Source organism: Cervus elaphus, chromosome 7, assembly GCF_910594005.1.
Source record: "Cervus elaphus chromosome 7, mCerEla1.1, whole genome shotgun sequence".
In the NCBI taxonomy this organism is placed as follows: Eukaryota; Metazoa; Chordata; class Mammalia; order Artiodactyla; family Cervidae; genus Cervus; species Cervus elaphus.
Window position 1 is genome coordinate 14429715 of NC_057821.1, and position 26868 is coordinate 14456582.

General features: G+C 44.9%; 1 protein-coding gene across 1 annotated transcript in view; it reads right to left on the reverse strand.

Moving 5' to 3' along the window:
• Positions 1-26868, reverse strand: part of KIF6 (kinesin family member 6) — a 393563-nt gene that overhangs the window by 85722 nt on the left and 280973 nt on the right. The window lies entirely within an intron of this gene.

Sequence of the window (26868 nt, forward strand, 5' to 3'; positions counted from 1 at the left end):
GGCCTCAGTGACGGGATGGCGGTCCCATTAATTCCGTTGTCACTTTAGTCAGACCTCAGAGTCAAGCCTGGCTCTGGAGGCCCACAGCAGAGAGGCTCCTGACCAGGAGGTGGCCCCAGGCCCTTCCAGCTGGCCACTGCCACTCAAGGAGGAGGCACTTCCAGGGAACCCGCTGTGACCTGCGGGGCCTGAGCCGGGGCCTCCTCGTGACTCTTGCGGGGCGGAGTCTGGAATGTCTGGTCAGAGGAAATGAAAACCAGAGCCCCAAGCCTTGGATGGCTGGGGACATCTGCCAAAGCACTTTTGGCCATCATTCGGGGCCATGTTTCTCCCCATTCTCCCGTTCTGCCCCATTTGGGTTTTCTGTTAAATTTCACCCTGAATTTTCAGGCATCCATTTAAAAGAAGTATGGTCCCAACTGAAAGACTTAGAATCGAGAAAATTCTGCCCTGAGCCTCCATGGAAGAACCCATTCTTGTTTCCTGGGTCTAGCGAGGGACCCCAGTTCTCACTCCAGAGTGAGGTTCTCAATCACAAGACCCACGGGTGGACGGTGGTGGAAGTTCCTCCTTCACAACTAACTTCAATCTCCTGGGTCCCTGGAGCCACTACCAGCTGAGTGGGGTGGCTGGGCCCTGCTTGGTGGGGCCAGACTCTGAAAACAGAGTCAGAACAGCCAGGACCCTGGGAGTGAGCGAGGGCATTCCTGCCCTGAGGCCTCTTCCTCGCAGCCTCTCAGGGTGAGGCTCCGGGCAGGTGTGGGGCCCATGGTGAGGGCTGCTTGCACAGCTGGGTTTTGGATGAATCTATGGAGTCGCTTTCTGCCCGTGGTTCCCTTTGGTGTATTTTCATCCACTTAACTCTATCTTTGAAGCCCTGGCTGCGTGCCGCCACCTCCGTGGAGCTTGCCGTGAGCCCCAGACTAAACAAATCCTCCCTCTGCTGTTTCTAGCAGCGTGTCTGTGACCTGCACAGCCCAGCAGACACTGCCACCCCACGTGCCAGGCCTTTCTCGTGCAAAGCACGTCTCTCAGGAGGAAGAGATAATATGTTTCGTGAGTCCCCAGTGTCTTGTTCAATGTCTGGCATTTAGAAGGTATACAACATATGTCTGTTAAATGAATCAGGTCAGGCATGAACCAGGAGGGATGCAGAACCTTGCTCTCATTGCCATGGGAACCGGGTCCCGGGCTAGAGGGGCTCGCTTGGGGTACGAGAGAGGTGTATTCATATGGACCACGTGCCACATCTCCTTTAGCCTAGAAAAAACCCGTGGTGTTCCGTCACCCAGCCCTGGTGTGAGGCACTGGACCAGCCCATCTGACACCAATTTAATGATTACTGTTGATAAAAATAGCACAGCGGAGAATGTCTGAATGGTGAGGCACAAGACACCCCACCCTTTTCCAATCAGAAGCAAATGGGCTCGTCTCAGTCCTGTCTCCATGTCTGCCCTGCACACTCCCGAGTTGGGTGGGTCTGAGCCATGCTCGGAAAGATGAGCCCTGATGCGTGAGGGACATTAGCCGGAGGGTGCTTTGGCCCAGCAGAGCCCGCCAAGAGCCAAAGGATTCCTTCCACACTTTCCACCTCTTCCACTTTTCCACTTTCCATGGACCCTAGTCCATGCCCGACTCTGACAGTGTATGCCCTTTTACTGCCTTACTTTTATGATTTATCATCTGTAGGAATTGTTTTAACCACAGAGGGGAGAGGACTGAATCTCTCTGGACTGCTTGTTGGAAAAGACCCTGATGCTGGGCAAGACTGAGGGCAGGAGGAGAAGGGGGACGACAGAGGATGAGATGGTTGGATGGCATTGCTGATTCAATGACATGAGTTTGAGCAAACTTGGGGAGATGGTGGAGGGCAGGGAAGCCTGGTGTGCTGCAGCCCATGGGGTCGTGAAGAGCCTGACATGACTGAGCGACTGAACTGCAATCGGGTTGGTGAGAGGGAAACTCCACCAAGACCACACTTAGAACCCATCTGCCTGTGGGACCCCTAGATTGCCTCCCACCCAGGAGGTGAAGAGAGGGCCTTCACCAGCCAGAGGCAGAGGAGGTGGAGTCAGGGTGGAGGGTTGTCCAAAAAGGTGTAGAGGAGAAGGGCTCATGGCCTTTTCTCTCCCAGGCTCTGTGCTCTTTTGGAGCCAAGAGCCCAAGGTGACTGCTGGGTACGGTGAGGCTTCTCAGAGCCCGCGGCACTGATATGGTCGTAGGTCCCAGAAGAACTTATAATCAGCGGATTCCCTGAGGGATGGAGGGGTCCTGGCAGGAGGGAGCAGGAGGGACAGGGGACACACAGAGGCGATAAGCCCAGAGGGTAGTTTGGGAGCATTTTGCAGAGAATTTGGAAGGTTGTGTTAAGAAAATTTGGGGCTGGTGCCATGACATATTATACACAAATCATCAGTTTTCAGAGACTAGAAATTTAGTTAAGTACACATTATGGGATAGTTCCGCTGGGAGTATTTGACACTTTCGGTGGTTTAAAAGGCACTTGGGGTCCTGCAGTACCGTGGCTTATTGTCAGGAACGTGGGGGACTGATTTTCCTCCAGCTACAGTGGAGGAAGATTCTGGGACTGGAGTTCTCTGATGGTGATGACCTCGGGTGAATGGGTACGAGTGAGGGCTGATGGCTCTGGGAGGTCAAGGTGAGGTGGCGAGGATGCCCGTGGACCAAAGGCCAAGAGGCAAGGCCAGGCCTGAAGCCTCTGGGGGCTTCACGGCTTCGCCTGGAGGGTGAGGCTGGGTCCGCAGAGAGGGGCGTGTGGAAGGGATCCCACAGGCAGCTGCAGTGTGTGATCCTGGATCCACTTCACGCCTCCTCTTGTCCACCTCTGCCGGCTCAGAGCCTTTTGGACTGTGCTGATAGACCAGCTCTCACTCCAGTTTGGGGTCAGCCACAAAGTTAAGATAAAATAAAAAAGCATCTTTTTTATTTACAGAAGATATAGCCCCACCTCCCTTCCCTCTCAGGGTTTAGAAAACAGCTCTTTATGGTCTGGCGACCTCTCCCCCCTCAGTGCTGAAAAGAGCAGGAGCTTCTCACCTCGCTAACGATTTATTTATTCTCTCAACAAGTATTTATTCATCTTAGGTGCTGTGCTAGGGATGTGACAGAGAGATAAGCTGGAACAAGAAGATTAGAGCTATTGATCCTTGCCCTTAAAGAGTTCAAAGTTCAGTAAGGGAGAAAGGTGAACAAATAATTACAAAAGAAATCGCTGCTTTCTATAAGGCAGGCTTAGGTCTGGGAAACACGGAGGGAGGGAGGGCGGGCCAGGTCTGTCAGGGGGAGCGCGGAGAGTCCTGAAGATGGAGCAGCACTTGTCAGGTGGGGAAGTGGAAGAGATCCCGGGGAAGGAAGGGGCAGGAGGATTGTGGATTAAAAGAGCAACTAGAACCTCCATACTGTTCTCTACAGTAGCTGCATCAATTTACATTCCTATCAACTGTGTAAGAGGGTTCCCTTTTCTCTACACTCTCTCCAGCATTTATTATTTATAGGTTTCTTGATGATGGTCATTCTGATTGGTACGAGGTGACACCTCACTGTAGTTTTAATTTGCACTTCTCTAATAATTAGTGAAGTTGAGCATCTTTTCACCTACCTCTTGGCCATCTGTATGTTTTACAGACTGTGATACAGACTGAAGGAAGTCAGAAAGAGAAAAATAAATATTGTATATGAATATTAATGCATATATGTAGAATCTAGGAAAATGGTACAGATGCAAAGCAGAAATAGAGACACAGACGCAGAGAACAAATGTATGGACACCAAGGGGGGAAAGCAGAGTGGGATGAATTGGGAGACTGTGATTGACATAAATACGCTACTGTGTATAAAATGGGGCTTCCCTGGTGGCTCAGCAGTAAAGAATTCCCCTGCAATGCAGGAGACGAAGAAGACTCAGGTTCAATCCCGGGGTCAGGAAGATACCCTGGAGGAGGGTATGGCAACCCACTCCAGTATTCTTGCCTGGAGAATCCCATGGAGAGAGGAGCCTGGTGGGCTACAGTCCATAGGGTTGTAAAGAGTAGGATATGACTGAAGTGACTGAGTGAGTGAGTGATATATAAAATAGATAGCTAGTGAGATCTTACTGTATAGCAGAGTTCTCTGTGGCGGACCTAAATGGGAAGGAAATCCAAAACACTGGGACACATGGACACAAACGACTGATTCACTTTGCAGTACCGCAGTAACTAACACAACTATACTCCAATAAAGTTTTTTAAAAAAAGGGCAACTGGATTCATATCTGTGGTAGTGCCACTTGGTAGGAATTAATTTTTTGCATATCCAATGCTAATCATGGTACCAAGCGCTTTCTTAAAGATTATCCCAGTTAAACTTCTGTTTGATCCCTGGTCATACTTTTATTTTACAGAGGAGGAAACTGAGGCTCACTCAAAGAAATGGTTATAAAGGGGGTAAAAAATTGCCCAGCTTATATAGGAAGGTAGATCTACTCTTAGGTCAGTTTTTCCAGGGAAAAGTATGCCGGATAGAGAAGGCAGGTGCTGGGCTCTACGTGACCTGGTAGCAATAGATTTACCTACGAGCTTGTAGATGATACTCTTATTAGTGCCCATCTTATCTAAAATTCTGAATTCTTTTTTTTTACAGTATCATTGAAGAAACAGAACCACAAGTTCTGTTTACTCTTTGCATAGTTTGCTTCATATTAACAAATATGTTCTATTGGTATTTCTAGAGTTGTGAGCTCCAGGAGGGAGGGGATTTTTGTCAGTTTGGTTTGCTGCAGTATTACTAGCACCTGGATAGTACCTGGCATGTCAGTGGAACTCAATCAAATAACTTGTTTTTTTTTTTTTTAAGATTTTTTTTTTGATGTGGATCATTTTAAAAGTTGAATTTGTCACAATTTTTTGCTCCTGTTTTTGTTTTTGGCTGAGAGGCATGCGGGATATTAGCTCCTCAACCAGGGATGGAACCTGTACCCTCTGCATTGGAAGGCGAAGTCTAAACTGCAAGACTGCCAGGGAAGTCCCAAATATCTTTTGAAAGAATGAATGAATGTTTTAGATGCTTTACGTTGTTCCTTTTGGAACAGCACGCTGTGATGTGATGCAGGAGAAGCAAGCACCCACTGCTGCTGCTCCCTCCACCATCAGGCTAGGGGGGTGGGTCCATCCACTCCATCCTCTGAATGGTGTGGTTTCACATTGGCAGGTGGATTCTTACCACTGAGCCATCTGGGAAGCCTGCATGGTGTGATTCCAGAAATTCAACACCATCTTCTCCCCAGCGTATCTTACCCTTAGAGATGAATTCCATCTCCAAGAAGCTTTTGTTAAAAATGCAAATACTCTTACAGGTATCTATTTTAGGGTTAGCCAAGAAAAACTCCATCATTTGTTGACAAGTAGCTAACAGGTCTTACAAGGAGGAGATACAAGATGGTGTCTCGGGCTGGTGCCAGAATTGGTGTGGGGCTGGAGGGAGATCTGAGCTTAAAAGGGATGGTACACTGTGACTTCTTCCCAACTTTGTTTAGTCTGTCAGACTCAGAGGTTTGTCAGTTTTGGCCCTCAGGAGTTCTGACTTGCCATGACCCTTTAGAACTCTTAGGCTTGTTTCCTTTTAGTGGATTTCAACCAGAGGTCCCAGTGTGGAGTCCCAGAAAATATAAATGACTCAGGGAAGCCTGCTGGCTTGCTGAATCACAGAACCGCTTAAAACCTAAAGGAGAGCAAACAAAACATCACGGGGTAGTATAAAATTTCAAACAAAACAAAGCAAGAAACAAAATTCCCCCCAAACCCAAAAGGACAGGCGTTTCTCAATCTCAGCCCCCGAAATAGGACATTGCAACTCTGGGTTGTGAGTTGGATGGAAAATATTTCCAAGTCCTGAAGGTGCAACCTCTTCTGGATTTTGATACTTATTAAAGAGCACTGAGGTAGAGATGGCAGTCAACGAGGTGTCCTCAAAATTAGCCTTGGAGTTGGGTTTCTGAAAAGTTCCTAGGTACTGGTCTCCTACACATTTCTGAATGCTTCTTTTTCTTGCCAGCCTGAAATTTTGTTCCTTATTTTTCTACAGAATGCAAATCAGTATTTTTGGAAGCCCTCCCTGCCCCCAACCCAGGGTCCCATGGAAACCAAATGGAAAGAAAAAAAACATCGGAAATGGAGAGTTTATGCTGCTGCCATTGGGCCTGCTGTCTGATTTCCTTTAGTCTGGGGCCTGTGGGCCAGAGCTCATTTTCCTGGCTGCCCCCAAACAACCTACTACTGCTTCAGCTATTGCTTAAAAATTGACAGGAGAAAAATGATGGAGCGTTGTGTTCTTCACGCTGAAAAATGATTTGCTAGTCTGAGCCAGAAATATGTTTTCCTTGGGAAAGACATGTATTCGTGTGGTGCCTCACTTCTTTCTGACTGAAGAAGGAAGGGGAGAAAAGAAGATCAACAGGGGAGGAGGAAAGTGGGGTGGATTCCAAGGGGAGGGGGCTCGAGCCCACCGCTGGGGACTAGACACGGGAGAAGATGCAGAGCTCGGAGGGGACAGGCGGGCGTAGGCAGGGAGGAAGCCGGATGAGCCGGATAACCACACCCTCTGTGGCTTGGCACAGAAGCATTCTAAGCTGAAGGTAAGGGAATGGCTTTGATGCAGTGCTATGATGAACACCTACAGTACGTAGACCATGGAGGAGCACATGCGGATGAGAAGCAATAGGTAGGGAAAGAGTGGTTTCTTTGGTATCGAAGGTCCATATGCACTGAAATTTCTTGGTAAGTGTTGACTTAGGTGAAATAAACAAAAATGTGTGTGCACGCATGCTGTGTGCCCAGTCGTGTCTGACTCTTTTGAGACCCCATGGACTGTAATCCCGCCAGGCTCCTCTGTCCGTGGAATTTTCCAGGCAAGAATACTGGAATGGATTGCCATTTCCTCCTCCAGGGGATCTTCCTGACCCAGGGATTGAACCAGAGTCTCCTGAGACTCTTGTATTGGCAGGTGGATTCTTTACCGCTGCCAACACCTGGAAAGCCCATACAAAAATATCCTTACACAGATGATCAGAAGAGAATCCCACCCTCTAGTGTGTGGAGAAGTTAGCATGAATAGACTGATGGGAGGGAAAGGAATGAAGAATTGAGATGAAAGGAGGGACTAATCTATCAAGGTAGCAGCAGAAGCAGCAGCAGCATGAAACATAAAGGTCAGGAAGACCTTTGGGATAGGAGGACCTAGGGAAAAATCCATGGTCCAGCACTCTTGGGGGTGGTGCTTGGAACAAGGATGTCCCCAGGGCCATACAGAGGAAGTGATGGCTTCAGCCAGAAACTCGGGTGAAGGACACATCAGCATGGACAGCAAAGGTTCCTTTGATGCTAGACTACATGAACTCATGAGATCAGGAGGTGATTAAGAATGGACCACCTCCCGGAAAACCTAGACAGGACATCTGAGATACTGTTTTCACAGTCTTGCCCCACCTGTGGGGCGGATGCTGCCATCTAGGAAGGAGAAGGGTTCCTGCAGTTACATGAAAGACAGATGACACGAATGTAGCCCCCGTGTTCCCACTTTCCTTCCTCACACCCATGGAAGATGGTGCTAAGCAATCACAGTGCCCTTTGCTGGAGAAACTAACTGTGGCCCTAGAGTTCTCAGTAGGGCTCTTCAGGCCTAGAAGTCAACTACCTGCAGCACAGAAGCTCTTCCTAGTCAGTTACCCCTGGCGTAACAGCTCTTGCTGTAATAGGGCCCTCATGTTACTACCCGATTAAATGACAACTGCTAATGCTTTCATCATTCCTGTGCTTTTAGGGGAAAATAGTCGCCTTCTTCCATCACCTTAGGGATTGACAGGAAGGTAATCCTTGCCAGGGAGCAGCATTGAGCCCTGCATCCCTGAGAGCGGCGGTCTGGGAGGAGACGCCGAGGAGCCCTTTGTTCGTGTCTCCCCACCACCAGGGCGATGGAGGTCACCACAGGAAGCCGTGCCATGGCTCTGTTTACTTTGAGGGCCAGGAGCAGCTCATCTACAATTTGAGGGGTTGCTGGGCGGGCAGAGCAGGGTATGGAATCAAGAGGAGGAGGGGAAGACAAAACCACTTAGCCACGACCCAAGTGGCTGCAGATGTGAAGCCCAAAGAGTAGATCTTTCGGAGGGTGACCAAGGACACTTGCTTAACCTACTTCCCCCTTTCTGATTGACAGTTTCTGGAGTGGGTGGATGCCCCCAGAGGCTTTGGGGTCAAAAACCTTAACATTCAAACCGGACGATACCACCTGGGCTAGCGTCCTCGGATGAGGACTTGCCCTGGAGTTTCCTAAATTGCCACATGAAAGATGTCAAAGGAGAACTTTAATTAGTAGATTCTTAGGGGTGGCTTGGAGCGGGCTTGGCAGGGAGTGGAGTGAAGGGAAGATTCGAAGTGGAAAGAAAGCCACTGAAACCTTAGGAGACCCACCCAATGGTGGCACCACATCTAAATAAACCAAAAGGGCTCCTGACTTCTGGTGCCAGAAGTCACACATCCCACCAGCAGCCCTACCTGGGCCAGGCAGCACAGGCCATGTGAGCTGGACGGGATGAAGGGGCAGCATGTGATGCGGGCTGGGTTTCCTTTTTGTCTTGGTAACCGGGGCTGGTCTACCCTCCTGGTGCAGCTGTGTCCTGGACGTGGGCCTCAGCAGGTGAGAGAAGGCTCTGTGTGCCAGCCCAGTGGATGGTCCTGGAGCCCCTGAAGGAAGGGCAGATGCTTGAGCTGCCCATCTCCAGCAGGAACACAAAACCTCCAGACAGTGGTCCCGAAGATTATCTGCCGAAAACTGTCATTTTCCTAACCCAGGGTCTCTGCGGTTTTTTTTTTATTTTGTGAGTGTTTTTATTCAGGACAAAGTGCCCGTGTGGGCTGCTTAGAGAGACCTGTGGGCAGACGTGGGCCTGGAGTTTGGAGAGCAGCCTGGGTCATGTTGGCATTTCTGCGTTTTGGAGTTCACTCAGGAATCTGGAGGCCAGTGATGTTTCCATGAAATAAGACAGCATCCTGTGGCTTCTGCTGCCAGACTGACCTGGACCTATGGGGTCTTTTCCATCCATTTCAGTCCATAGAAGTGACAGCCCCCAAGGGCCTCAGTGTTTCATTCCACACCCAATATTTGGACCAACCCTAGGAGGAAGGACGTGTGCTCTAGCCCTTTGTGGGTTAAAGGGCAGTTGACTGAGAGGCCCACTGAACAGAAAGGTAGCATTTCTCTTCAGTTTAGAGAGAGGCTCCAAGTTCTGAGAAACCTGAAAAATACTGAATTGCCAGAGTGATGTGTCTTGATCACTTCTAAAGGCCATGGCTAGCAGGGTTCTGTTGTCTGGATCCCACCTCGATGAGGTTGGTTTTCATGTCAGCCTGCGCTCTGGGGTCAGCAGTGGTTGAAGCAGAGTTTACACGTCCTGATGTCTGAAAACAAGGCACATTGTTTATGTATGCCTAAATTAGGAAACAACTCCACTCCAGTCTCAAATTTATTTTGATACATTTTAAAAAGATAATTAAAGAATCACATTTTAGCCTAGTAGCAAAATGCTCTTTCCCTGAAATGCATGTAGGTTTAGATAAAATTCTGTCTCTCTGGCTTGGAAACAGATATAAGGCAAAGTGGAGTTTAGATATGTGCTCATTCCTTGGGGGAAAAAAGAGGGAAAATTATTTTGTGTGTGTGTCTTCTGTGTGACAGGCATTGTTTCATAGCTCACAAATATTAACTCAACTAATCTTCACAATAACTCTACTGGTGGTGGTGGGGAGCTAGTGCTGGCTGAGAACTCTGTACTACATGCATTATATATGTCGTCTCATTTAATTCTGTCAACTAGGGAGTGTGGGGCCCACTTTACAAGTAAGATAACTGAGATTTGAAGGAGATTAAAAAGTGACTCCAAGACAACAGTTAGTAAAACGATAAAGCCATAACTCTATCCCAGGTTTGTCTGATTCCAAACACTTCCCTGTGCATATAGCATTGCGAGATGGAAATCATTAGCCAAGCAGAATTAATCTCATAAGCACCAGCAAACCACCGTGGTCAGACTGATGGAGTCAGGGGTGGCAACAAGAAAGAGGCAGATTGGGGAGGGCTGGAATGTGGACTGAGAACCATGGAAAGCACGGTGGCTGCTCAGAAAAGCTGGAGATCTTTGCGAAGGGGGAACAGAAGGCCCCAGGTGGCTGCGAGGAGTCGCTTCACCTGGGGCCTGCGGAGTGGGGTAGAGATCAGAGGTGAAGGGCGGGTTGGCTGACCTGCAGTGAAGCCTTGTCCTTCTGCCACGAGGACTGTGCAAGTTAGCCTGCTGTGGCAGGACCAGCTAAGTAGGTATCTTTCCCTCATCTTCACGGAGCTTGTGTGCAGAAGGGTCTCCACCATGAAAGGCTCTGTGGACTGAAGACGGTTCTGTTGGACTGAAGCTGGGGAGGATGCTCCAGGAAAGAGAAGGGGCAGGCTCCCGGTTCTCCGTGTGGACCCCTCAGAGACTAACCTCCCCACCCCTAATCAGCAGCGGTTGGGAAAAAGAGGTGAAAAGGCTCCAGGAGGCCGTCATTTCCCCTTTGACTTCTCCACATCCTAACTGACGCGTCTCTGGAAAGCATCTCATTGTTTACATGGAACATCTGTTTGTTCACTTAGGCGGGGAGTCAGTCGGTGAAGCGGACCATCTGTTAACAAGTACCGAGTGTCTACTCTATTGACAGCCCTCTCTCCCCTGGCTGGTTACAGGCAAATGGAGGAGCCACTGCTCTTGGCCTCGGGACGCAAAGCACTGTGGGGCCACGGGGATGTCAGAGCTCATGCGACGAAGCACCAGAGCGCGCGGAGACAGAGAGCGGATCAGGTGGTGTGGGTGTTCGCCGGGGTCCGGGGGGCCGTGGTCAGACTGCAGAGGGGCTCTTGGAGGAATGTTCCTTCTGGGGAAGGTGTCAGAGGAATGAAGAGGAGGAGAGGGAAGAAAGGAGCTTGGCCTGGCACAGAGCCTGACAGGGAGGAACTTGGGGTGTGGGTTTCCTCTGGCTATGGCGGGACTTGGGGCCCAAGTGACCTCTAGGGGTGGACGCCACACTCCTCACTGGTTCCCTGCTTGCTCAGGCAGCCCCAGGCAGAGGCCAGTGGGGTTTTCCACAGCCTCCTCAGGCAGCTCTCCCCCTCTGCTAATGGCTGAGGAAGAGCGTTTTGCTTTAGCATGTACCCTCGGTGATCCTCCCATCCAGGGGCTGGGAAAAGGCCATAGAATTTGGAGTGAGAAGCCGCGGATCTGAGTGTTGGCTTCTCTTCAGCTTCGGGACCTGGGGTCTCTGCCATTTACACTGCTCCAAGTCTCAGCGTCCTCCTCTATCAAGTGAAGCTAACACGACTCTTATCTCTTAATATTACTGTGAAGGGTTAACGAGAGGAGGCAGCACTTGGTGCATAGCCCCCTTTTAAGGCTACCGAATACCTGGGACTTCCCTGGTACTCCAGTAACTAAGTAAGACTCCACGTTCTCAATGCAGGGGGGCCTGGGGTTCAAACCCTGGTCAGGGAACTAGAGTCTACATGTTGCAACAAAGATGAAAGATACTGCCTGCCCCAACTAAGACAGGGCACAACCAAATAAATAAAAATAAATATAAAAAAACCCTACGGAATACTTTCTGTAATGACATATTTTCGTGGTGATTTCACCTGCCCATCACCCTCACCCCTCAGGCCACTAGCTCCAAAAGGCAAGTGGATTTGCCTTCTGCCTTTGTAGCCCCAGCTCCAAGCTCAGGGCCGAGAACACAGTAGGTGCTCCAAGCAAGGTCTGTTGACTGAATGAGTGAGCAAGGATGAGACAATATCTCTGGTTAACTTGTTTTTCTTAAAAGCACTATTTGTTAAACTGTACATATATCTCCAATGCAGTTTTCTGTGTATATATTTTACAATAAAAATAAAGAAAGCCGAATATGGCAGCTCTGAATCATTTAAGTCTCTGACAGAGTGAATGAATAAATATGGAATACCCTATAAAAAGTGAAAGTGTAAAAAATGAGTTATTATTATCATCATAAGTAATAATGAGTCATCTAAGAACCTCCTCGCAGCGAGTTGTTTAGAGCGCGGGAACTACTTTAACACACGAGCAGAATTTTTAAGGTGGCTGCAAATTATAGTTTAGCAACATAGGGAGAGAGAGTGGTTTAAAAGGTCAGGCTGGCTTCTTCCAGCCTCTAGATGCTGCGGTGTAGCAGGACTCAGCTCCGGGTGCTCCTATCTCTCAACATATAATTTCATTCAGTCTCACAGTTTTAGTATGCATTATACATCAAGGGCTCCCAGAGTTCTATCTTTAGCTCTGTCGTCTCCACTGAGGGCCAGACTGGGACGTGTAATAGACCGCTTGAAATCTACTTGAATCTCTAATTGGCATCTCAGACCTGACATGCCCCAAGCAGAACCCCAAGTTTCATACTCCATTCCAAACTCCACCCCAAGCTGTTTCCCTTAATTATTTCCGTATCAGTCAATGGCACCACTTGCTCTAACAAACAAACAAAAAAACCTAGGACTCTTCCGCGATTCCTCAGTTTTCATCTCAGCTCTGCCGGCAGGTTCGGTCAGCAATCCTTTATGAATATGCTTTACATCTCTTTGCTCCTCCTGGTCTCTTGTTTCTCCCACCCTAAGGCACCTCCTCTGCCCACCTGGACTGTCTCCTAATGGCTTTAGGAAGCTTCCATTTTGCTCTCCTATAATCTTTCTGCTCCCCACAACAACCCGAGTGATTTCCTAAGAACACAACCACATCACTTCTCTGCTTTAAATTTTCTGGTGGCTTCTCATGGTCCCCAAGAAAGTAAAAGTGAAAGTCGCTCAGTTGTGTCCGACTCTTTGCGACCCCATAGACTGTCCATGGAATTCTCCGGGCCAGAATACTGGAGTGGGTAGCCTTTCTCTTCTCCAGCAGATATTCCCGACCCAGGAATCGAACCAGGATCTCCCGCATTGCAGGCAGATTCTTTACCAACTGAGCTATCAGGGAAGCCCTACAAATCCCAAACTCCTTGGCCTGGCAGGCCTCCCATTATCTAGTCTCTGCTTACATGTCTTCCCCGCCAATCTCCCACTCACACCCACTTTGCTCGTGTCTCCTTGGCTCACCGATCTTTCAGCTCCTCAAATATGTCAACGGTGTTCCTGCCTCTGTGTCCATACATGTGCTGCTTGTTTCTTTTGTCTGGAATGTTCTTTCCCTGAATCCTGACGACTATCAACTCCCTATTCAGTTCTTAGCTCACATGTCACCCCAATTGTTTTCTACCCTAATCTTATTTTATAGCCTTCCTACCATTTGTCACCATCTGAAACTACATGTATGTATTATGTGAGGCGAAAACTCCACGTAGGTATAGATCTTTTTTCACTGCTCCTTCTCTGGTGTTGGGAAGGAAGGAAAAAAAAAAAAGGAAGAAAGGAAGGAAGAAAAGAAGGGAAGAAGGTGGGAAGGAAGGAAGGAATCGAGGGAGAGAGAAGGGAGGGAAGGAGGCACTGGTGGAAGGAAGAGAGGGGTCACAAGTTCTATTGGAAAGAGGTCCCTAACAGGCACCAGATGTGTGCCCTTCTCCTGCCTTCCACATCAAGCCCAACCTGCCCCTTACGAAGACTCCGGGGTTTGCAGTCCCTCCTCTCTGCACTACAATCAGAATTTTAAAATGACTCTTCTTTCTCGGGGACTTGCCTGGGCAGACTTGCACAGGCCTTTGTTAACCCATCTCCTGGGCACCCCCATCACCTCACCCTGCTGCTCTCTCTCTCTCACTGAGTTTTCACTTGTGTGGTGTTTGTTTTTATTTTCTGAATATTGAACCCAGAACTAATTTACTTCTAAAGGGAACTAACCTGCATTCCACGTGAAGTGGCGAGGGGGCCTTTGAGAACAGCTCCCATTCCTTCTCCTGGAAAGAAGTTCCTTTTCTTTTTAGTTTTTTATTTAGTTTTGGCTGCATTAGGTCTCTGCTGGGGCATGTGGGCTTTCTCTAGTTGGGGTGAGCCAGGGCTTCTCTTCAGCTGTGGCTTGCAGGCTCAGTAGCCGTGATGCATGGGCTTAGCTGCCCCAAAGCATGTGGGATCTTCCGGGACCAGGGATCAAACCCATGTCTCCTGCATTGGCAGGTAGATTCTAAACCACTGGACCACCAGAGAAGTCCAAGACCTTTCATTTTCAAGACCGAGCAATGAGAAACTTTGGGGCTGTGCATAGTCGCTCAGTCGTGTCCGACTCTTTGGGACCCCATGGGACTCCTTGGGACTGTAGCCCACCAGGCTCCTCTGTCCATGGGGACTCCTCAGGCAAGAATGCAGGAGTGGGTTGGCATGCCCTCCTCCAGGGGATCTTCTCAACCCAGGGATCGAACCCAGGTCTCCTGCATTGCAGGCGGATTCTTTACCATCTGAGCCACCAGGAAAGCCCCATCTTTGGGGCTACCCAGCATCATTTCAGGATGCTGTCGGGTTATCCAAGTTAACATCTATGCCTGGCATGCATACATCCTCAATAAGGAGAAGTAAATTTACCATTATGAGCCATTTGTATTATGCCATTCTGGGAAGTTTCTGAAGAATTTTTCTTTCACAGATGCATTATCCTATAGGGATTCAGAGAGGAATACAACTGATGCAGAAGGCAAGTCTTAAAGATTTAAAGCCCATATCTTTGCCCAATTAGGTAAGAATCTGTAAAAGGTATTACTTTATTTTCCTTATTATCAAGATATAACTTGCCCATTGCCCCAAATTTAGGAAATAAAAAATGGTACAAATAAGAAGGAAAAAAAAATCACTTCCCATTCCTCCATCTCAGTTTTTCCTATACTTTGCTTTACTACATGGTTAAGATGATAATGTATATACAATTTTGTAGCCTGTTTATTTCACTTAAAATTATCTCATAATCCTTTTTTTCTAAGTCATTAAATTCTTCATGAATATTATTACCTTTTACAGCTGTCTAATATTTCTTCATTATAGCCCATTCCCTAAGGTTGGACTTATACATTATTTAGATATATGCTCTGTAAATGCTGCAGCGAGCATCTTGGTGTATAAATTTTATTCCACATTAAATTATTACTTAATTAACATAACTAGCATTTACTGAGTGCCCACTATACCCCAGTTACTGAGAGCTGGTGAACAAAGGCACACTTCTTTGGAGAGCGTACATCCTCCTGAGGGTGAAGGGCCAGGAGGATCAAATTAATCCACACTGCTAATCAGCTCTGTGAAGAGAGATGATGCAAAGTAAGGGGACAGAGGGTGATGAGTTGGGGGCGGTGAGGCAATTTTCCTTAGGGGCACTGGAGGAGTGTCTCTCTGAGAACACGGTATTTGCACAAAGACATTTTGGATTATTTCCGTAGGCTAGATTCCTAGAGGGAGTTTCTGAATTAAAGTTTGTGCTTTCTAGGAAGCCAGTTTACAGTTCTCAGCAGTGCCTGGAAGAAACCCCAGCTGTAGAAAGGCACCCTGCTAGGGCATGATCTTAATGAGCAAGTGACTTAATTCCTCTGTTCCTTAGTTTTCTTGTGGGAAGTAGAAATAATTGCACCTGTTTATGTACAGTGTGTATGTGTGTGTGTGTGAAGTAGAAATAATTGCACCTGTTTATGTACAGTGTGTGTGTGTGTGTGTGTGTATGTGTGTGTGAAAGAGGCAGCAGGGCTGCCAAGTGGCCACAGGGAAGGGATGTTAAGGGTCTGCGTCCCAGGAGAATGAGGTCAGCGAGCAAATGTGAGTCTGTGAAAAGTGAAAGATCAGGTTGCTGAATGTGTGGGGGGCACTCCAGCTGATGAAAGCATAATTTAAAGAGGGCTCTAGGGATTTCCCCAGTGGTCCAGTGGTTAAGACTCTACCCTTCCAACACAGGGGCAGGGGGTTCAATCCCTGGTGGGGAGAGTAAGATCCCACATGTGAAAAAAAAATAAAAGAAAAAAAAAACAAAGAAAAAAAAAAATAAAGAGGGCTCTGGAAGGTATGGCATGAACACTGACTGTGTCTGGCATGAATCAGGTGATCTGAAGGAGAGGAACTCAACCTCTCGAAAAGAGCTGACCGACAGTTGGAGGCTGAGAAAGGGAAGGTCTTAGATGACTGGTCACGTAGTGGTGCCCCGTGGCTCGTGACCTTCAAGAAGACACTAGAAAGAAAGCCTTTTTTTCCTTTGTGAGTCTGCAAATAGGCGGTGTCCTTGGTTTTCTCAATCATAAAATGGGACGAGCGATGTCTCCTGGCTCATAGGCTTGTTTGGGGGATTAAGTGGGCTTGAAATTTGGAAAGAACAGGATGCTGTGACTTGTTCACAGAAGGTTTCTGATAAATGCTTGTTTCTCTCCCTCGACTTGTATGATTGTGTGGGAAAGGTTCTGGGACATCGAGAGAAGGAAGGGGCAGTGGTCTAAAGCACTTAGAGTGGAGAGGGCTTAAACCCCAGCCCCGAGAACTGGACTATTTGCCAATGTACCATTTGGGTTGTATCTTTTTGAGATCTGAGATCTGTAGTAATAATAGAGATGCAGACACAGAGAACAGACAGGAAGAACGGGGGTGGGGGAGAGAAGTGGATGAATTGGGAGATTAGGATTGACATATGTTTACTGCCATGTGTAAAATAGATAGCTAGCAAGAACCTGCAGTTTAACACGGGAGCTCAGCCTAGAGCTCTGTGATGACCTAGAGGAGTGGGATGGGAGGTGGTGGGAGGGAGGTCAAAGAGGGCGGGGATATATGTATACTTATAACCGATTCCTGTTGTTGTACAGCAGAAACTAACAAAACATTGTAAAGTAATGATGCCACAATTTAAAAATGAAACATTTTGTCGCACATAAGACAGTATCTGCTAATGTTGATAGAAAAACTCCAAGGAAGGAGTTTCAAAGGCCTTGGCTGATGGTCGATGATAAGTAATGTTATCAAAGGCCTCTGTTGTAGCCTCAGACATAAATGCTCTCCTTATCTAAAATGATCCACCAAATTTGGAAAGCAACTCAAATCTTATACTTCCTTTGGGTCTTTCCAGCAGTGTTTCCCCTTCTGCTCCAAGTCCCTCCACTGCCAGAGGTCCTGCTATAGTCTCTCCTCCATCATACTTTTCTGATCCAACTGGAGGCTCTTTGTAAGGTGGGGACCAGGCGGACCCTGCTTGGGTCTTGCACATTTGTCTGGGTTGAGAAACAGGCAAGACCTGCCCGCCAATACCATCCTCGCCTCTCCCAAACTCCAGGGACGTCCTGGCTCCGGAGGCACCCAAGGGAGGCCACGGATCGGCTCCAGCTCCTGCTGGCCTCGTGGTTCCCATCTGCGTTTCTCTTCCGCTCTCTGCCTTATCTCTACACGTGGCAGCAGCACGTGAACAGCTTCTCTCTGCACTTGCAGTAGGAGCTCGTCTGACTTCTTCCCTCACTTTCTTTTTTTTTTCCTTCCATCCTGTCTTTTCTTTCAGCCAGAAGCAGAACCGGATTGCGGAAAACAATGCCAAGGGCAGCCCTGACTGCTGCCATCTGCTGCAAAGGCAGGAAGAGGCGGGGGAGGGAAGGGGTGCTAAAAGTCAAGTAGCCTGATGAAGAAGAATCGCAATTTGATTTGCCTAAAAGCTTCTTGGGTTGGCATTCATCTGCAGTGGAAAATGTTCCCTGGCAGATGCTCTTGGACCTGGTTAACTGTTTGCAGTCCAGTGGCTGGGGAGAAAGACTGTCCCCTCTGCCAGGGCCCAGGAAGCAGCCTTTCACTCCACTGGGTCCACTAATGAGCCCTAGGTTGCCTTGGGCAGTAATTTGCTCTTTGGAGACAAAAAAAAAAAAATGCAAAGGGTGAGCGGGCTGAAAGCCCCCCTGGCTGGGCTTCCTCTTGTTTCAAACAGCTAATCTTTGAACTTGTAATTATGAGTCATGGGGCTCCCAGTCTGGTGCAAAAGTGACTCATTTTAAGCAAGTTATCAGTGTTTTCCCTGTTACTAAATGCTGGGATCAGTCATTCTGTATATTAAAAAAAGGAACCGTTTTATTAAAAGAGCAGGATGCATGGAAGGAGAGCAAGCTGCACTATGCTTTCCAGACGTATGGACCCAAGTCAAGCTCAGGCCCAGTGTGAGCCAAGCAACAAAATAAATAGTAAAAATGGCACAGAGAACCAACGATTGGGAAAATTTGTTTCAGAACAGATGCAAAAGCAACTCTTTCAGCCAGCAGCATATAATTCCTATAGTGCTGTGATTCCTGGACATTCTCCCCTGCCCCCTTCCAGCTCACTTGGACCTACTGGAATTGAGGTCAAGGAAGAAATATCTTTCTTTGGGTCGATTTAACCCACCATGTTGTTGAAGAGTCCATGATGAGAGATGCCTCTGAGTTGCCCAAACCTGGTGACTTAGACAGATGGACTTACAGACACAGCAATCACAGTGAATAAATGTGATCTAGAGATAAGTCTGTGGTGGGAGGAGAATTCCAGGGCCTTCTGTTCCAGAGCCTTCTCCCGAGGACACCTGCTATGTTAATGGTCTTTGGCTGAGGAAACATTTGAAATGATTATTTCAAATGATTAGTTTTGTCAGTTGTAAGAGTAGTAACTGATCTGAAAAGACAATTTTTCTTCTGTGATGCCTTGGGTATGATGAACACTTCCCAGGACCACAATAAAGGGAAATGGGCCCAGAGAGTGGATTCGTGTGTATGTGTGTGTGTTTTGAAAAAATGGCTTGAAATTTCTAGTTAATCTCTTTAAATAGCCTCTCATATACCCATACCACTGTGGGAAGATTTCATAAGCTACATGGGGAACTTGGCTCAGAGTTAAGTTGTCTGACTTACAAATTTTACATCCTTTCTAGGTTATTTTCAATTTAAAACAGCCTCTCTTGTTTTTTGAAAACATCATTTCTCATTCCTTCCATAGAAACCATTATACCAAAAAAACTATATATTTGTATGTTCCCAACTCCCCAAGCTAAAATCCACTAATCAATTCTCAATATTTTTGGAATATCCACCTTTTATGCATTCTGCTAATTACAGTAACTGATAAAGAGTCAGCAAAAGTCATAAAAAGTAAACGCAGAATATAACTGTCAGCAGTCAGCTCCTAATTGGCAATTCCAGAACATATTTTCAATTCTCACACCTCTTGGTCTCTCTGCAATATTTAAATATTCCTTAATTATTAAGATTTTCCTCTCTAGCATCTCCACATAGTTCTCTCCTTATTCTCCTTCTGTCTCTGACTTATCACTGCAAATCTCTGCTACTGGCAGCCCATCTAAGTGGCACAGCTGACAAGAAGGAGGTCAGTGGGGTGGAAGTGTTGGACTCTGTGAATGCTTCTGATGGAATCTGATGACATACACCGTGTGAGTGAATACTAGAACTCTTGAGTTCAAACAATGGAAAGCCAAAATTTAAGATGACCTTAAAAAAGGCATTGCATTAGTTCAGGTAACTGAAAAATGCAAAGGCAATGCTAGTTTCTGGCATTCTTTGATACAAAGACTCAAAAACCAAAAGAAAGAAAAAGTTGATCTGAGGAAGTCGCTCAAAATGCAGCACAGACATCTAAAGAGATGGAAAATATTAGAGACTGAAATTTGAAAGCTAGAACAATAAGACCTAACAGATGTTTAGTAGGAGTTTCCAAAGAAGAAAATAGAATCGAGGAGAGTCAATATTAAAAGAGATAATGGCTTTGCATTTTCCAGGAATAAAAAATATGTGAATCCTGGTATTCAGGAAGCACAAAAATCCTGGACAGGAAAAATAAAACCAAAACTCATTCCCTAAACATAATATTGATACTGAGAACACCAAAGACAAAAATCAGGGGTTTTAAAAGGCACATTACTTACTAAAGAAGGACAATTAGATTTACAGCAAAAAGTTAGGGGTTTTAAAAGGCACATTACTTACTAAAGAAGGACACCTAGATTTACAGCAAACTTCCCAATCATAACAATGGGAAAAAAGACAGTAAGATAGTAGCTTTTAGGTATTGAAAGAAAATATGTACCAACCTAGAATTCTATTCTCAGCTAAATTGACATTCAAATCTGGGGAACAGAATGCTTACTTCCCTCTCCATCCTTAGAAAGCCCAGTAATCTTTATCCCAGCTACACAAAAATTTTCACCAGTATCCAAATACACTATATCGTCTCATGACTTTGGGCTTTTGTGATGCTGCCTTCTTGGCCTGGAATACCTTTTTCCACATGGCAGGCTCCAATTTATTCTTGTATTTTACTTCATGAAGAAAACATTGAATGTAAAAGAAAGAAGGAAGATGCAAGAAGAATTAGTAAAGGCAAGTAAAGTTAAACAAATAAAGAAACTAGGAAGATAAATCTAAATAAGTAGTGCCTGTATATGAAAATACTAATACTATTATTAATTTGGAATAAAAGAAGAATGAAAATAAACCTGGTAATATATTGAACAGCTACAATTTTTAAGATAGAGAGTGCTTGGAATTAAAATGTTCTAAGTTCTTTTGTTTATGAAGGGGTAGAACTATTGACTAGCATTTTATTTCATAAAGTAAAAACTGTTTGTTAAATTTGAGAATAATAGAAATTGTCCAAGTCAATATAAAAATAAAGGAGAAAAACCCTCAATAAATCTACTGAAAGTAGGAAATAAAAATAGAAGGAAAGACAAATTATAATGAATAGAAAAGGACAAATTAAATAAAACCAGAAATCCAAGATATTAGTAATCACAATAAATGGAAATAGATCAAATTCAGTATTATAATAATAAAGATTGTCAGATTGGATTTTGAGAATAAAGACTGAAAGTAATAGGATTGTAAACACTAACCAAAGGAAAGCTAGTGTAGCAAAGTTAGTATCAGGCAAAATAAATTTTAAGCCAAGTTCACTGTAAGGGGCTAATAGGCTCACTATGTGTTGATAAAAAAAATCATAAAGCAGATACAATAATTCACAAATTGAAAGCACGGATAGTACAGCAACAAAATGGACAGAACCAGGGTAAACAAATTACAAAAAAGTGGCTAAATCCATTATTACAATGGAACCTTTAAATATACCTTCTCAATAATTGAAAGATAACTAGACTAAATGAGTAAAACTGTCGAGAACTTGAAATAATATGATTAGTGAGGTCAATCCAAAGAACACACAAAAATCCTATATCCCTGAATGGGAAAACATACATTCTTTTTGAACATACATGGAACATTGACAAAAAACAAATATGTACTAGGTCCCAAATCAGGTCTCAACAAGTACAAAGATTTAGTCATAGAAACCATGTTCATTGATGAAAGTGCAATAAAATTAGAAATTAAAAAAAAAAAAAAGATACCTTTAAAAAGTCCATGGGAATTCCCTGGTGATCCACTGGTAAAGAATTCACCTTGAAATGCAGGGGATGTGGGTTTCATCCCTGGTTGGGGAACTAAGATCCTATTTGCCTTGGAGCAACTAGGCCCCATGGCAACTACTAAGCCTACTGCTCTGGAGCTTGCGTTCCACAACTAGAGAGTCAACACACCACATCAAAAGATCCCACATGACACAATGAACATCCCACATGCCACAACTAAGGCTCAATGTGGCCAAATAAACAATTTAAAATAATTTAAAAATAAGTAATAAAAAGTCCATATGTTTGACCATTTACAGAACATCTCAAAATTACTTGTGGGTCAAAGAAAAACCAAGAAGGAAAGTAGTCAATATTTGTGTGCCTGCTAAGTCACGTCAGTCGTGTCTGACTCTGTGTGACTGTAGACCGCCGGGCTCCTCTGTCCATGGGATTCTCCAGGCAAGAATGCTGGAGTGGATTGCCATTCCTTTCTCCAGGGGAGCTTCCCGACTCAGGAATCAAACCCACATCTCTCACATCTCCTGCATTGGTAGGTGGGTCCTTTAGCACTAGTGCCATCTGGGAAGCCCTTGACAATATTTATAACAATGTTAAAGTTTTCATGTCAAATCTTGTGGAATGCAGCTAAAACAGTAATTAATAGCAAATTAATAGCTTCAGGGTTCTATCAGAAAATAAAGAAGACTTCAAGTTAATGAAATAAGCATATATCTTAAAAAGATAGAGAAACAACATCAGGATAAATCCCTTAGAAGAAAGAAGTGCATTAGAACACATCTGTTCTTATCATTCCCCTGCTTAGAGAAATATCCTGCTTACTTCCCACTATCCCCTTAGAGAAAGCCCAAATTCCACCTTCAATTCCCAGCAATTTACTCTGGGGCTAAATTTTCACCAGTGTCTAAATATAACGTATTTTTATGCTTTTGCAATACTGCCTCCTTGGTTTGGAATGCCCTTTTCCACATAATAGGCTCCAATTCATTCTTCTAATTTCAGGTCTCGTGCCACCTCTTCTGGGTAATCCTTCATAACTCATCCTGGTAGAATTGTTAACTTCCTTATTGCATTCTTTTACATTCATTTCAATATAAAATGATTCTTAATTTGAAAGTGAGCATGCATGCATGAATAAAAGTCCTAATCTAGGTTGTCAAAGAAGAGTTTTTGGAAGACATCAGCTTTAGCCTAGAACTTGCTTAAAGCTGAGCTAGATCTTGCTTAAGGCCAAACTTAATACCAATTGGATTAACCTCAGCAATAAATCATACTTAAGATTTATTGAACACTGCTCTGTACCAATTAATAGTTGAGAATAAGTATTCTTCATGGGCAGATGCCTCAGATGATATGAGTGAGGCCAACCTTGTTGGCTGGCTAACGTAAGAAGCAGCCCTAATCCACTTCACCTTTGCCTTCCTCTCACTCTAGAAAACCACTGTTCAATAAAAATATAATGCAAGTCATATATACATAATTTTAAGTTTTCTAGTAGACACATTAATAATGTAAAAAGAAACAGGTAAAGTCAATTTTAATAATATATTATATTTAACCCAATATATCCAAAATATTATAATTTTAAAATGCAATCAATATTTATAAAATTAAGATATTTGAATTTGCTCTTTATGATAAATCTTTGAACTCATTTACATATTTTATGCTTATAGTACATCGCAATTCAGACACTGAATAGACATTGAAAACATGATCTATATTTGTATTTCATAGAATTTACAATTTTCCTAAACATCCTTAAAGGTTTTCCAGTAGCCTGCCATGTCCTCTGTCCATGGGGATTCTGCAGGCAAGAATACTCGAGTGGGTTGCCATGCCCTTCTCCAGGGGATCTTTCCAAACAGGGACAGAACCCAGGTCTCCCACATTACCGGCGGATTCTTTACTGTCTGAGCCCCCAGGGAACCCTACGAATACTGGAGTGGGCAGCCTGTCCCTTCTTCAGGGGATTGTCCCAACCCAGGAATTGAACCGGGGTCTCCTGCATCGCAGGTGGATTCTTTACCATCTGAGCTACCAGGGAAGCCCTTCCAGTAACCAAAATGAGGGCTAAAAAAGTATTGTAAATTGATAGTCACATCCATATTGACAGAACTGGTCAATTAAATGTTTATGTCTAGTACTAGAAACAATGCATGTGCCTATTGACATGTACTACAATCTTGTATCTATACAATATATATGTATCTTGTATCAATACTAAAATCTTGTATCACACAATGATTAAAATATAAGATTAAAATGAAATGTACTCCTACCAAAACAATAAAGTTGTAGCTAATGGAGATAGGCTTTTTACTGCTTCCATTTTTATATTTGAAGTAAATATAAAATACAATTATTAAAATTAATAATAGAGAAATTAAAGTTAAATAAAATTAGAAACTCAGAGCCTTAGTGGCACTAACCTCATTTTGTGTGCGCTTAGTTGCTCAGTGGTGTCCAACTCTTTGCGAACCCATTGACTGTAGCCCACCAGGCTCCTCTGTCCATAGGATTCTCCAGGGAAGAATACTACAATGGGTTGCCATTCCCTCTCTCCAGGGGATCTTCCCCACCGAGGGATTGAACTGGGTCTCCTGCATTGCAGGCAGATTCTTTACCGTCCAAGCTACAGAGAAGCCCAACTTCATTTTAAGTCCTCAATAATCACAGGTAGCTAGTGGCTACTACATTGGACAGTGCAGCTCTAGAGGCTAGAAAAGACTTACATCCACGTTCCCAGACTTTCTAGCACCTTAGCGCGGCTGTGTAACACATTTTTGACCAAAGGAAATGTATGACAGCATTTGCAGTGGCATTCTGGGAAGTCTTTTGCTTTCCTGATAAAGAGAAAAACTCAAGAATCTACTAGCACCATTCTCTTCTCTTTCTTCTTACTTTGCATGTGAACATTATGTGATGCCTGGAGCAACAGCAGACTTCTTGTTGCCATGAGGCAACTCATATGAAGATGAAAAGTCTATGCACTAACAGAGAATAAAACTTGCACCTGAAAACATTCCTAACTGATATAGTGAGCATGGCATGCGGGAAAAGAGACAACAGGCAGTCTAAAAGAGTAGAAGGACATGTTGAAGAATAGTAATAAGTTTGCAGAGATGGGGTAGAGCCAGAAGATGGAGGGTCCACTGGATACCTCAGCTGAGAAGCCCAGAGTAATGTAACTGTATCTGTCTTATGGACTTTGCCATGTTCTGTCATTTCTATAGCAGTTTATATATACATGTTATTTTTTCAGTTACTATATTATAAAGACTGGGAACTTTCGCAGAGAAAGCATTCAGTAAATATTCATGAGCTGAATGATCAGTTATAGAACTGGAGGGATCAAGACTGCCTCTTCAGCACAGATCAGATGTTTAACATGAAAGAAAACCCAGCAAGCTAAGCCCTGAGTAAGAAATCCTGTTAAGGCTTCCTGTGTTAATGTGTCAAATAGAAAGCCCTTAGCCTAACTTTTCTATCCTATAGACACCTAGAACAAAAAGGACAACATTGAATTGAGTTTTGCCTGAAAACCCTCTCCACTTTCAACTTAATTACTAGGTTGTACCCTTATCCTTCCTCTGACATTGGGCATCTATTTCCATCTCTTTGAACATGTAGTACCTAACCTCATGGTGTCGCTTCTGTCCTTGTCCCTCTGAACTAAGCTCTCACATTTTTTCTCCTTTATTTCACTCCCACATCCCACTCCCAGTGTGAGGCCTCTAACTTACAGCTCAGACACTGTTCAGACCTCTGCTGGCCAGTCTGCCTTCTGTCTCATCAACTCCAACCTACAATTCAGTCAAATTCCTCTGACTTTATATTTTAAAGGACATGTGATTTTTTCCCCCGGATTTTAAAATAACACGTTCCTTATAGAATATTTGGAATAAACTTAAAAAAAAGAAAAATCTTTAATCTGACTACCAAGAGATAATAACTCTATTTAAGTGTACTTTCCTTCAGACATTTTTCTATACACGTTGAGACTATGTAACATAATTAAAATTGTATCATAAACAAAGCTTGCATTCATCCTTTTGATTTCTCATCACACCATGAAACGTTTCCTGTGTAATCAGAAATGCTTCAAAAGCATTTTAAAAAAACCACGTGATAGTCCATCAGATGGCTGCTCTTTAACGTAACTGTATTTTTACACCATCACTTCTCTTTTCTGATTTCCCACGGTGACTGCCAATTGTCTTTCGCATTAAATAAAAATTCTGACTCTTGGACCTTGTCAGGTGCTGTCCTTCTCCATCTGCCTCTACCCTCCAGCTGGTGTTTCATGTTCCAGCCAAACACACCAGCTCTCTCCTTCCCACACAGTTCGCCTCTTTGCCTCCGAGCCATCCTTCATCATCTTCCCCTTACATCTCTCGTCAAATCATTGCGCTCCTTAAACTTTACCTTGGGTGTCATTCCAGTAACCTCCCACCATCCCTTTCTTTATATTTCATAGGTCCCAGCTTCTCGAATGTGCACATTTATGACTTGGACAGTGTGTAGCTGGTCACATGTATGTTTCTACCCCCATGAATTCCGGTCTGACAGAGGGTGGGGCCAGCATGACGGGCCGAGAGCAGGAGGAGAGGAGCTGGCAGGTTGGGAGACGCTTCTTCTTGACGCCCACCCACCCCCAACCCCCCTGCCCCCCAAGGCACTTTGTGAGGTCTGGTCAACTCTAGAAGGGAGACCAGACCTCATGTTCTCATGCTCAGGGCTGAGCAGCAGTGGGGAGGGGCTCATGCTGGCCCGACTGTGATTAACAAGATAGACTCTCAGGCATTTGGAGACCATCTGCATTTCCAGGCTAAATGGAAACATATTTATTTTGGCTGTGGAGTATCTGGAGGATGAGGGAACCTCTGTGCATATGGGAGTCTTACCCTTTTTTTTTTTTTTTGGAAAAAGTGATCTCAATTAAATCCTATATCTGCTTTAGATTAGCTGGTGTGTGAAGTACACACTTGTGCCCTAACTGAAGGGTCCCAGTGAAGGGTCCCTACTGTTGTATCTAATGTTTGTCTCACACAACCCTTCTTTCATAATTGAAAGTTGTGAGCATCTTCACAACTTTTGGTTAAAAGCTGAATCAAATATGAAACAGCCACTAGCCTCCTCGTCCTCAGCCCGGTCAGGCCATCACTTGGCAGCTGGTCTTGGCACAGCCTGGAAGCCAGCAGACTGAGGTGGCCAGGCCAGGTAGAGTGTTTGCAAGCACCCCTGAGTGACTGTGACCCCTGAGATGGTTATAGCTTGCTGAATTCTGTGTAAGGATATACCTATGATGGATGAAGGGCCTTTCAGGAACTGCCTCTTTCAACTGATCATTTTTACCCTTGCTAATGTACAACAAACTTTAGGTTCTTGAAAGCATGACTGTTCCAGTTTATGGCAAAAGAAAGCTACATGCAAACCAGATTTTGTGCTTGTTATCTACCTGAGCA